Source organism: Dermacentor albipictus, chromosome 3, assembly GCF_038994185.2.
Source record: "Dermacentor albipictus isolate Rhodes 1998 colony chromosome 3, USDA_Dalb.pri_finalv2, whole genome shotgun sequence".
NCBI classification, from domain to species: Eukaryota; Metazoa; Arthropoda; class Arachnida; order Ixodida; family Ixodidae; genus Dermacentor; species Dermacentor albipictus.
This window is the reverse complement of record NC_091823.1, coordinates 124,236,468-124,248,288: the sequence shown is the minus strand read 5'-3', so window position 1 is coordinate 124,248,288 and position 11,821 is coordinate 124,236,468.

Here is an 11,821-nt window from a genome sequence, read left to right as displayed (position 1 = left end):
TGCAATAACACTGAGAAAGTAGGCATTAGAAACAATCTATTGTGTGGTAGTGGCCCACTCTGAAGAGCGAACCATGACGACCGAGCGTTTTTCTCAGAAGCAGCAATACTACTTGAATGCTATATTGATCCCTAGGACAAATATCTTAATAGGCATGCATGTTTATATCAAGAGCACATGTGTAGCGGTAGCGCCTTAATCTTACAGCGAGGCAACTATGAACGGAACCATGCAGGAAGAAGGTGAAACAATCACTCTAACTCCAACGGGTAAGCTGAACGTGCCTCCAAGTGCAGAAGGTACGTCTATATCTTTTGTCTCATACTGCTCCCAAATGCATTTACGTCTATTGCGGTATCATTGTATGGGTACATCACGCACTTTCCAGAGACTAACACCTATCTTCCTATCTATGTTTGTATCTAACCCTTTTCCTGCCTTCCCTGACAGTCCGTGGTCAAATGAGTAGCTAGCGCATCGCGCTGCTGTGCTGAGGGAACAGGGTTCGAACCCCAACCAACAGACCAACTTGGGTAACCGAGTATGTTCTAATATGTACATCCGTGCCGCTATTCAATGAACCTCTTTCACGCCAGCATGGTTACTGGGTAGGTACAGCTGTTCGAAAAAACCCTCGACGCCGATTTGGAGCACTACATATGTGCCACTCTGTCTGTGCTGGCCTCCAATGAACATCTTTGATGCCAACGAAGTGCCAACGATGATGGGTCACTGTGTATGTGCCCATAGTTGTATGCCGCTCTTCATTCGATGTTTTTGACGCCAACTTCAATAAATATATATGGGCCACTGTTAATGTGCCGCCCTTAAAAAGGTTACAAAGATACCTTAAAGTTTTGCGATGATGAGAGGAATCGCACCCGTCACAAGGGTTTCTCACGGACAAGAACCCGACGCGTTATTAAGCCGCGCCACAAATGCACTAGTTATGTGCCACTCTTTAATTAACACCTTTCACGAAAACGTTTCAGTAAGCTGCGCCATGAATGCAATGGATATGTGCCGCTCTTTCACCACACCCTCGCCAACTTGAGTCAGTGAGTATGTGCCACCGAGTGCGCGGCAAGCGAGGGAACAATCCTAAACGTTCGAAGCCTCCGGCGCACCACGCTTCCCGTCTCGGAAGCCACACGTGGGCTTCTCGGCAGTGCCACTAGGTGGCGCAGCGTGTCCAGAAAAAAGCGCGTAACGCGTTTCTCCTCGCTCGCACGCTCCAGCGCGCAATGCAGTTTGGAGGCCATGGGCTGGCTTTGTGGCGGCCGCGATCGATGGCACCATGTTCCTTGGAAAGTCCGAAATCCCAGTGCTGGTGCAGTAAACGCCTCATGCATGGCGTGTTTCGATGGTGGCAATATTTGTGCGGCAATATTCGTTGAATGCTAACGCATACCGTCGACAGCCATTGTGAGATCAATTCTGCCGCATTTTTTATTTCTTTTTGAAAAATAGCGTACCGTGCCTGTTTCCACACACGCTGCGCAATGATGCAGAATGAGTGCACAATGGTGTAGAGCCGAGAATGTCACAAGAGCAACTGTAGTGCACATTGCGCCGACGACCACGTAACCGATATGTAAGCACAATGGTGAAGTTTTTGAACATTCAGAAGCGCTACTAATTGAAACATGGCCGACACTTAAAGATGCAGTTTTTGCCCCGCCTGATCTACAGGGTGTCCCAGCTAAGCTTAGCCGGAGTTTAAAAATATGCAAATGCTACGTAGCTGGACAGAACAAAAGTAATGTTTGCCGTCGCTTGGAGATACTCAAACTATCTTTTTTCATTCCACATAATTAAATAATTAGTCTTAATTAATTAACTTCTCAGATATAATGAGATGAAACGTGTCAATGAGAAAATTGTAGAGCGACGTGAAAAACTCCCGACACAGGTTTCTGTTCCTCAATACGTGCTACAAAAAAAAACTGTTTTTTCAAGTGTGAAAGCAGCCCGCGAATACACGCAAAGTGCCTCGAGCGCCCAGTCTCGCGGCAATTGTGGGTGCATTTGCGGGCTTCTTTCACGCAGCGCGTATTGAGCAACAGAAAGCTGTATTTGGAGTTTTTCATATGGCTCTACAATTTCCTCATTGACACTTTTCATCTCGTTATAGTATTTGAGAACTTGATTAGTTAATTAAGATTAATTAATTGAATCAACCTTAGCAAGAAGAAGACGGAAACAGAAATGCGAGCGGAAAAGGGGAAAAAGTAAAGATGTGACTAATGGGGACGTGCATCATATTTGTTCTGTGTTATTATGTATAATATGCCAATACATATTTTGGCGCAGCCGACAACAGAGACCGATGTGGGTGACATTCATCGCTGAAGACTGTGGTGGCCGCTTGGTTTTCAAGAAATACTTGGTCCAAGACGAAAATTCCCTTGGCCTCCCTGAACACGTAACCACGGGTGAGCTCGTCGGCATTGTCTTGACTGAAGCCTCCATTTCGTCCAAGCGTGTCCCAATATGCTTGAAGCAATGCTAGAGTTGTTGCAAGCTTTTCCGCACTACTGGAGGGAGAGAGCCAACAAACATCGCCAGGATCCTCACCAAATATCAAGTCGTAGCTTTCACACCACCTACCAACGCTTTTCACAGGAGACGGAGGAAGAAACTTGTAAACCTGCTTCGGAAGTTTCAGGACCCATTCATACCACATGTGGTAAAATATTTGGCAAGGGAGAGCAATAAGAAACAACAGATGTTAAAGTTGTGCCTTTATTGACTACGGAGACCGTCTAACTGAGGTCGTCAAGCCTCCTGTGTATTCAGCTAGAAGTGAATGGACAACCTATGCGAGCTCTGATGGACAGTGTTGCTTCAGTGTCCATAATTAAGAAAAGCCAAGCAAAACCTCAACATATATTTCCTGTGAAACGAATACTTGTACGGGGCTATGACGGTAAGGAACGTGAACGCTGTGAATGGGTACGTGTTAAGTTGAAATATCAATCACAGACTTCGCTAGTAATAGCTTTCGCTACTGACAACCTGGAATGCGATTTACTGCTCTCCCTTCTGGACATGAAGCTAATAAAACTGAATATTTACCATGATGGCACTGTACGAGTCTGCCCTGGCGTCGATAAAGCGAATGCAGAACTTAGCTCGAAACAACTGCGAGTACCGAAAAATGCAGACGGAATTCGCAAAGTTTATTCAGGGCTGGTCTGTTTAGCAGGATATCCGCTAGTCACAGCTAAGTTTCAAGCCCCGTTTAAGCTAAACGACGTAAGTGTAGTACGAAAGAAGCCATACAGTCTGAAGAGGGAAAAGAAGACCTGGCTCAAAGAAGAACTCTAAAAGATGTTTGATGCTAATATCATTCCGCCGTCCGCGTCCGCGTTTACATCACCGATAACCATAGCTCCGAAAGATGATGGTAACCCGCGGCTCTGTACGGGCTATAGGATAATTAACAGCCAAACACACCTCATCCCTTTTCCTATCCCAATACAGACAACATTAACGATGAAACTGGCGGCTGCATGCGTTTTTCTAAGATCGACCTCTGCAAACGGTTTTGCAGATTCCACTTGAAGAAGAGACAAAACAGTGCACTGATTTTATTAGCACTTTTGATATATACGAGTGCAATCGCCTGCCGCTCGGCTGGAAGGATTCGCCAAGCTGGTTTCAGAAGATGATGAACACTGTTCTAAAACCCTAAATTGGCCGTTTTTGTAACGTTTATGTGGACGACATCATTGTATACTGCAAGAATCAGCATTTACATAGAGAAGACCTGACACATGGGCTCACAGCTCTCTGAGAGGCGGCTCTGAAAATCAGCTTTAAGAAGAGTGATTTCTTCAAGAGTAGAGGGACTTTTCTGGGTATAGTACTGGACGGAACCACCAAAAACACAAAAGAAGAGTCAGTGACACGTATTACAAAGCTAGTCAAGCCATATGACATCCTCTCACTCTGTTGAAAACATGTCGTTTCACAAGGATCACACAAACGGACGTACCCTTCTGCTGAACGAAGGAATGTGAGGTGGCCTACAAACATCTGATTCAAGTGATCTCCTCTGATCCCGCACACTCTGCCTTCATGACTTCACCCTTCCTTTCGAAATTAGTACAAATGCTACTCAATATGGAACTGGAGCAGTCCTGTACCAGCGACACTGCAGCCGAGCAAGAAATCAACAACTTCGTGTAGTTGGCTACCACAGTTCCACATTCCCGAAAACAGAAGTGCATTGCACTACGCCAAAGAACAGAGAAAGAAGCACTAGCTGTTCTGAAAGCCATTCAATATTTTCGTTCCTACTTGAAAAGCGCGCATTTAAAGAGCTAAGGGTAAGATTGCACGTTGGATAGGCGAACTTCAGCACTTCAACTTCGAAGTCAATCACCGCCCGCGTGCTTCAATGAAAGATGCTGATGCCCTATCCAAGTTTGAAGTCATGCAAGAGGACGCTCATCAGCCAACAATGAATGCCACCAATGTGTGGAAGGGAACTGAAATATTGCAGCCCACTAAGAAGAGAAGAATTACAGCGCCTTCAACGTTAGCCCAACATATTTTAGATCTGTATCATAACAGCCCTATTACAGGTGGCCATGGTGGCTTTTGGAGAACATACATGAAGCTTACAAAACGATTCACATTGCCAAAAATGAAAGAAGACAGCAAAATATTTGTACAAGCATGCCATGAAAGTGAAATAAATAAAGCGAAGTTTAGCAACCTACTCAGCAGATGACCTTGCCTAACTACTCGCAAACACCATTTGAGGTTGTGCACTTGGACACTTCCCTGAGCTCCGGAAAAAATCCGTAGGTGTGAAGGAAACCCAAGCGTTTCCGGTATGTCTTCACGAGTTCTCCAGGATCATCATTATCATCATCATCAGCCTGGTTACGCCCACTGAAGGGCAAAGACCTCTCGCAAACTTCTCCAACAACCCCGTTCATGTACTAATTGTGGCCATGTCGTCCCTGCAAACTTCTTAATCTCATCCGCCTGCCTAACTTTCTGCCGCCCCCTGCAACGGTTCCCTTCCCTTGGAATCCAGTCCGTAACCCTTAATGACCATCGGTTATCTTCCCTCCTCATTACATGTCTTGCCCATGCCCATTTCTTTTTCTTGATTTCAACTAAGATGTTCTTAACTCGCGTTTGTTCCCTCACCAAATCTGCTCTTTTCTTATCGCTTAACGTTACACCCATCATTCTTCTTTCCATAGCTCGTTGCGTTGTCCTCAATTTAAGTAGAACCCTTTTCGTAAGCCTCCAGGTTTCTGCCCCGTAGGTGAGCACTGGTAAGACACAGCTGTTATACACTTTTCTCTTGAGGAACAGTGGCAACCTGCTGTTCATGATCTGAGAATGCCTGCCAAACGCACCCCAGCCCATTTTTATTCTTCTGATTATTTCCGCCTCATGATCCGGACCCGCCGTCACTAGCTACCCTAAGTAGATGTATTTCCTTACCACTTCCAGTGCCTCGCTACCTATTGTAAATTGCTGTTCTCTTCCGAGACTGTTAAACGTTACTTTCGTTTTCTGCAGATTAATTTTTAGACCCACTCTTCTGCTTTGCCTCTCCAGATCAGTGAGCATGCATTGCAATTGGTCTCCTGAGTTACTAAGCAAGGCAATATCATCAGCGAATTGCAAGTTACTAAGGTATTCTCCATTAACTTTTATACCCAATTCTTCCCAATCGAGGTCTCTGAATACTTCCTGTAAACACGCTGTGAATAGCATTAGAGAGACCGTATCTCCCTGCCTCACGCCTTTCTTTAATGGGATTTTGTTGTTTCCTTTATGGAGGACTTCGGCCGCTGTGGAGCCACTATAGATATCTTTCAGTATTTTTACATACGGCTCGCCTACACCCTGATTCCGTAATGCCTCCATGACTGCTGAGGTTTCGACAGAATAAAACGCTTTCTCGTAATCAATGAAAGCTATATATAAGGGTTGGTTATATTCCGCACATTTCTCTATCACCTGTTTGATATTGCGAATATGATCTGTTGTTGAGTAGCCTTTACGGAATCCTACCTGGTCCTCGACTCGAAGCTCTTCTTTCTTTCCATCGAGTTTAGTGCAACGCCACTCCTGACTGGCTTGAAGAATGCGCTACGCTTCTTCAGAATTATCATGGCGTCCCATTGGGGCCTCTGCGCTTGGGATGATACAGTAACAGTTCCGACTTGAGCGGTGAGCACCGAAGGCCTGTGGGTTCGAGGTACCTATGGGCAGCATCAATCGCTTCTTGCAGGGCTGTCCCTACCTCTCTGTCGCTACCTCCCGTACACCAGATGGTGATGGCGTCTGCGTATATCGTGTGACTGATACCGCTGATATCAAAGACTCCGTGCCCTAAAGGACCGTGATAAAGTCCATCCATCCATCCATCCATCCATCCATCCATCCATCCATCCATCCATCCATCCATCCATCCATCCATCCATCCATCCATCCATCCATCCATCCATCCATCCATCCATCCACCCGTCCGTCCGTCCATCCATCCATCCCAATGAAGCTTAGTGACCACTTCTGCTGAGAGGTGGTGCTGTGCCGTCTGCTTTCTTAAGTTTATGTGGGGTATTGAGCAAAGCAATGTTTTACAATGCTAGTGTAATCCCCTCTTTCTCAAACGATCCCAGTGTCGAACGTCTTATCCACTCTACCGAGTTGAGCACAGCGCCACCTTTCGGTTGAAGAAGACGCTGCGCTCCAATGCAATTACCATGGAGTATCAATGAAGCGCAGTATCTATTTCAGTCGAAGGGTGGCTTTGCGATTAACACTTTTGCTTCGAGGCGCAGTGCTAAGTGGAGGGAGGTTCTGGAGCTTGGGGAAGAGCTGCCAAGCTGCAAACGGATCAGATATATAGTTATAGGCGTTTCCTCATTAACGGCAAGTTTGCCATGCAACTGCTGCAAATTCTACATGGTGAGGGCCTCCACAATTTCATGGAAACACACGTCTATGCCACAGGGCCACCTCCTAAACCACAAACTAAGACAGTGGCTCAAACGAAGAAAAAAGATTAAAATAAATCACACGACAAATTCATGAATGCAACACGCGGTAAATTACGCGGGATTAACGAACATGGAAGCACTGCAACTCGGTCTTGGTAACGGATGCGATACGCGTGAAAAGGCTCTTTAATGCCTGTATGAAATTGAATTGTTGTAGATTCCTGAACCGAAAGTGGTTTGATAGGGGCCGGGGCACAGATCTTTTTTTTTTTGTAAATGTCGATTTTCTGAAAGTGCCCGCCCGGGCACACCTGTAAGAAGAAATCGTTTTATGCTAGGACAGCCTCGTGTAGAACGCACTATTTTTCTTGTTCTTGTTTTGACCAGGAGCAATCATTGTGTACAATGTTAATCCTTCGTCTATTAAGGGATATAATTTTTTTGGAAGCTTTCGATGTCCTTGATGAGCAGCGTAGGACGAAATGCATCGCCTGCCTACGAATTAAGCGACATATGCGCCTTACGATGCTCGCAGCGTAGAGTTTGCTGCGAGCGCAATATCACCACGCTGCTCGTGGTACAGGCAACCGTAGCGTGCGGCCGGACCCGTCCGGAGACCTGCGGCACCCAGCCATGGCCATTGGCACCCGAACCCAATCGAAAGAAGGCCCTGCTGTCTGCTTTTCTGCCTACTGTACGCCTCTGGAAGCGTGAGCTGGCCACATGGCTCAGAAGCCACGGCCCTGAACTTACAAGCTTTACATATTGGTACTCAATTAAGAACCATCGGCTTCATCGGGGTACGCAATTTGTTCTGTGATGCGTGGCATCGTTGATAAAAGAGGCTAAAAATTTTTTTTCGCTTGCTTGAGTGAAGTGGTATTAATTACCATACCAATTTTATCTTATTTATTTATTTATTCAATTTTATCTGAACTGTTAGTGTATCAACCCAAGCGCAGAGGCCCCATTGGGACGCCATGATAATTCTGAAGAAGCGTAGCGCATTCTTCAAGCCAGTCAGGAGTGGCGTTGCACTAAACTCGATGGAAAGAAAGAAGAGCTTCGAGTCGAGGACCAGGTAGGATTCCGTAAAGGCTACTCAACAACAGATCATATTCGCAATATCCAACAGGTGATAGAGAAATGTGTGGAATATAGCGAACCCTTAAATATAGCTTTAATTGATTACGAGAAAGCGTTTGATTCTGTCGAAACCTCAGCAGTCATGGAGGCATTACGGAATCAGGGTGTAGATGAGCCATACGTAAACATACTGGAAGATATCTATAGCGGCTCCACAGCCACCGTAGTCCTCCACAAAGAAAGCAACAAAATCCCAATAAAGAAAGGCGCCAGACAGGGAGATACGATCTCTCCAATGCTATTCAACGCATGTTTACAGGGGGTATTCAGAGACCTGGAGTGGCAAGAATTGGGGATAAAAGTTGATGGAGAATACCTTAGCAACTTGCGATTCACTAATGATATCGCCTTGCTTAGTAACTCAGCGGACCAATTGCAATGCATGCTCACTGACCTGGAGAGGCAAAGCAGAAGAGTGGGTCTAAAAATTAATCTGCAGAAAACTGAAGTAATGTTTAACAGTCTCGGAAGAGAGCAGCAACTCACAATAGGCAGCGAGGCACTGGAAGTCGTAAGGGAATACATCTACTTAGGGCAGGTAGTGACGGTGGATCCGGATCATGAGACGGAAATAATCAGAAGAATAAGAATGGGCTGGGGTGCGTTTGGCAGGCATTCTCGGATCATGAACAGCAGGTTGCCATTATCCCTCAAGAGAAAAGTCTATAATAGCTGTGTCTTACCAGTACTCACCTACGGGGCAGAAACCTGGAGGCTTCGAAAAGGGTTCTACTCAAATTGAGGACGATGCAACGAGCTATGGAAAGAAGAATGATAGGTGTAACGTTAAGGGATAAGAAAAGAGCAGATTGGGTGAGGGAACAAACGCGAGTTAATGACATCTTAGTTGAAATCGAGAAAAAGAAATGGGCATGGCCAGGACATGTAATGAGGAGGGAAGATAACCGATGGTCATTAAGGGTTACGGAGTGGATCCCAAGGGAAGGGAAGCGTAGCAGGGGGCGGCAGAAGGTTAGGTAAGGCAGGGACGGCATGGCCGGACGGCAAGGCAGGGACGGCATGGCCACAATTAGTACATGACCGGGGTTGTTGGAGAAGTACGGGAGAGGCCTTTGCCCTGCAGTGGGCGTAACCAGGCTGATGATGATGATGATGATGACGACGACGACGACAACGATGATGATGATGATGATGATGATGATGATGATGATGATGATGATGATGATGATGATGATGATGATGATGATGATGATGATGATGATGATGATGATGGGGTGGAAGAGATATCCTCTTGCGAAGAGTCCTCGCTTCTGGCCAAAGCCACTACAGGTGGTGAAGGTCCACTGGATAATCTGGAGCAGCACACTTTGGACAGTTCAATGCGTAATTCTGCTGCTGGACCTCAGGCCAAGGTCGCTGAAGGTTTGCAGTTAGCGTCTAGGCCACTGCAGATACACATCTGCCATGGACGTTTCCAAAGGCGCTCGTTTCTGCCCACGTAATAAATGTACAGCTAAAACTTCTAGCTTTCAGTACTTTGATTTTACCAAAATTATAATATGGAGGCATTGCATGGGATTCTTTTTTACAATAAACCAAAACATAAATTGGAAATGGTGAAAAGGTCAAATGATTAGTCAAATGATTAGCCATCCAAACTATGCTCGTGAACAACATTCCGACACTAGAACATCGAAGACAAATCATAGGATTAAAATTCCTGTTCAACCTTAGTGAAGGGTCATTGCGCCTAGGTCAACACGCGAAGGTATACTCAGCCATTTGCAGCTTGCGCACCTCGTTACCGTCATTCTCGCAACTTCCCGATTCGTCCAGCACAAACATTTTTAAACATTCATTAGTTCTACGCACAATCCAGGACTGGATTGCCTTGCCTGCCAGTGTCTTCTTATCGGATACGGTCAGCGCACTTAGGCAAGCTGTGTCCGCGCTTTAACTGTGGTGTCGCGTCTGCTCTACCTCGTTATTATATTGTGTCTACCTTGTTATTGTAATGCGTCTATGCACCTTGTTCTATACAGGTGTCATTCTGTCTTTGATATCTTTGGGCAGTGAAAAATTAATATTGTCTGCAAAGGATCCCACCTGCTTAGTCTTACCTAAGACCGCGGTATACTTGTAAATAAAATAACAAACAAAAACTTTATTGGACGTTTCTACAGGCATATTATATCTCGTCTTGCCTCGAGGTCACAATACACTAGTGCACCCGCGGGAACGCAACGACGGTCGTGTAGCAGGCTTTCGTTGCGCGTTAAGAAATCCCTGGCTGTCGAAAGTGATGCCTTTCTTTTTTTATCAACCACCGTTCACGACCGGCCAGTGTCAGTGAAAGTGGGTTTCCGCGAAAAAGGGGATAGCAAGGGAAAGGAAGTCGACCAGGGTGGCGAGATTGGCTTGCTGGTAATTCACAAGTGCCTACAGGTACATCCCACACAGGGGGGCGTGAAGACACGAACCGACAGACACGGCGTTGTGCGTGTCCTTCCATGTGGTCATGTTTCCTGTTCCTGCGTGCGCTAATCCTCTAAGCAATCTGGAAGAAATCGCTACATTTATCGACGTGGTAGCTCAGTAGCTTCGGCACTGCAATGCTGAGCGCGAAGTCGTGGGTAAGGTTGCGACCGAGGCAGCCGCATTTGTATAGGGGATAAATGCAACAAACAAAATGTTCGTATATACTTAGATTTACGTGCAGGTTCAAGGACTCCAGGACGTCAAAATTATTCCGCAGTGACCCCACTACGGGGTGCCCTATGAATGCGTTCGCGGTTTTGGCACGTAACAAACGATAATTTCATTTATTTCGTTGCTACATTATCGCGACCCTGCGTTCTATAATTTGGCGTCGCCATTGGTGCCAGCTATGCGCGTGCACATGGCCACGGTTGGCATAATACATAAATACCCGCAGTCGGCCATGAAACTTTACGGGGCATTGGCAATTGCGAAAAAGCTGAATTATTACACAGGTATTTGGCGCGTAGGTTCGGATTCAGTGCTTCAATCGGTGGTAGTTCTTGCGAGTTGCACAGTAATAGATTAAAATAGACGGGTCACGCTTTAGTGGAGTCGAAGTTTCTATGTGCCGTGAAACCTGTGAGCCGTAAAATTTTGTCGCCTGCTTTAGATTACTTGCGAACATAAAAAAAAAACTTAGACGCAAGAAATATCAGGCACTACACTGATCCGGGCTACCAGCTCATTGTTGTGAAAATAATGTGTAGGGGCATTCTGGCAACGCAGATTGCTTAACATTGCCTAATGCATGGTTTCACACCATTGAGCCGTAAGGCAATAAGAGAGCAGCTGTACAGAGAGAGGTCGTTTTCGGTTCAACTTCAGTTCTCCTAAAGAAATCGCATTCTGTCTATCATTTCACAGATGCTTAAAGTAGCCTTGACTGTGAACATGGACTCACAGATGAATTACACTCAATGCTTAGAGGAGCACACAATATGGACCCGGCGACGAACTATACTAGAATACAATGGAAGTACTATCTATACATGGGTGTATCTGGTAAGTGTACCGCCTATTGTGAGTAGCCTATTAGAAATGTGTTCCTCCACTCACAGAATTTCTAAAGAACAAGCTTCATTGATTTTAACCTCTGAAGTGTACCGCTATCTTTGAACTGCACATCTTCTTTTCTTTTGCATTTCGTCTTCCCCTTCTTCTCTTCCATCCAAAGTCGGAAGGAAGGAAGGAAG